The sequence below is a fragment of the Argiope bruennichi genome, chromosome 2 (genome assembly GCF_947563725.1).
Source record: "Argiope bruennichi chromosome 2, qqArgBrue1.1, whole genome shotgun sequence".
NCBI classification, from domain to species: domain Eukaryota; kingdom Metazoa; phylum Arthropoda; class Arachnida; order Araneae; family Araneidae; genus Argiope; species Argiope bruennichi.
The window spans coordinates 71,769,431-71,771,299 of NC_079152.1; the positions used below are offsets into that span (position 1 = coordinate 71,769,431).

At 31.0% G+C, this 1,869-nt stretch overlaps 1 non-coding gene across 1 annotated transcript; it reads right to left on the reverse strand.

Moving 5' to 3' along the window:
- Positions 1-1,544: 1,544 nt before the first annotated feature.
- Trnal-cag (transfer RNA leucine (anticodon CAG)) lies at positions 1,545-1,628 on the reverse strand. The gene has a single exon. It is a non-coding gene; the product is annotated as a tRNA-Leu (tRNA).
- Positions 1,629-1,869: the final 241 nt, after the last annotated feature.

A 1,869-nucleotide genomic window follows, 5' to 3' on the forward strand; every position in this document is an offset into this window, starting at 1 on the left:
TCCAATAAAATTAATATCAAGCACAATTACTCGTGAGGAATTGGACATGAGGCTCTTCCCCCGTTGTTTAAACAACGATTTTTCAATTGGAGACATTTTTTTTATATTTGTAATTGGATAATTGGTGTTGTTATTTGTCAGATTAATTTTTTTATGGATTTTAAATGCAGTATTCTTTATTTGAAACATAACTATTGCCAAGTTGATATGTTTCGAGCTATATTGCATTTTAGAATTATCGTGTTTACAGACAGTTGGACAGACAGATATAGTTCCAAAAATGCATTTTTTGGACTTTCTAAAATCTAAAACTTGGATTTGTCAAAGTCTAGAATTCAAATTTTTTTGATGATCATAATACTTTCTCATTGTATATATCATATATAGTAGACTTGACGACCATTTGGAAATTTAACGACTTTGGCTACAAAATGGAAAAACGGAATGGATGATACTAGAAGAATTTTGGAGATAGGACCAACAACAGGCGAGTTAGGCTTGATCATTCGAGAACCTTCTTTGCCCTGCTCCGGAGACTATAAAAGGCCGGCAATCCAAGTCGAAGTCTGTAGTATATATATAGTCGTATAGTGAGTAAACGACGAATAAATTGGATTAGTCCAGCGAAGAAGTCCGATAAGAAATTAAACAAAACTAAATGAATCCTGGATATTTTCTTCGCTCATGTAGTAAAAAGGGCCAAAATATTGAAGTAATGCAAAAAAAAAAAAAAAAAAAAAATTGATTAATTGAAAAAATGGTATTCGATTTTTAGGTATTAAGATTGAGGATGCTGAAATAGAGCATTTTTATTCTTTCAAATGTGCCATTTCGTCAAACATATATTAAGATTTTGTTAGAAATTGAGCTGCTGTAAAATTGTGCAGTTCATGCGCATACATAAAATATCTTATAATTTTTATTGTTTCAAGCACTTTCAAGTTTTGCAAAAAGATTTCCGATTTCTGCATTTTTGCTTTTCATTGTAATTAGAAGTTAATCTTCCCATACCAGACAACATGTGAATACCCTGTTTCAATAATTCAGTAATGCAATAACGATGGCGCTAATTTTGATAAGATATAGTAGATAAGTTTTTATGTACCGTAAATAGATACGAAAATGATACAGACCATTGTGAAAAACTACATATTTCTTAATTTTTTCTGCTTGAAAGAGGAAGGAAAGATAAGGAAGAAAGCGAGCGGTTCAAATTCTTTTAATATTATGGCTATGGCAGTATACAGTATAGATTAAAACACTATGCAGCATAGATAGTATACAGCATAGATAATATTCCTATTACGACAAAATGGTAGCTGAAATTTGTCATATATTCTGAAATCTCGGAAAGTGATCGTGATGCAAAATCGGAACAAGACTCAGATTCTGAATACTCTAAAATCTGAAAGAGTCCTTTTCTACTTATGAAAAAAAAAAAGCAGCAAATATCCTTATATAAAATGCATTCTTTCATAATATGAATAAATTGTCTTGAGATTTATTGTTATTCCGAATGATAAATGATGGTAAAAATTTCACCCTGTCAGAAGTGGGATTCGAACCCACGCCCACAGAAGTGGACTGCGACCTGAACGCAGCGCCTTAGACCGCTCGGCCATCCTGACACGCGGGAGAGTTGAAAGATAAATTTATCTTCCGGAATAAACTCAGGTAATTGATGAATTGAGCTTTATTTGTTGAAGAGATGCGTTTTTTTACTTGATTGCTTGAAACTTGCACAAAGTTTGTAAACTTTTTAAAAAAATTGCAATCTTTTTTTTTAATTACTACCTAAAAATAAACTTTTAAAATTTGTTTTTTTACATAATTTATGCATTTAAAATCACAATTAAAAAATTAAGTAAT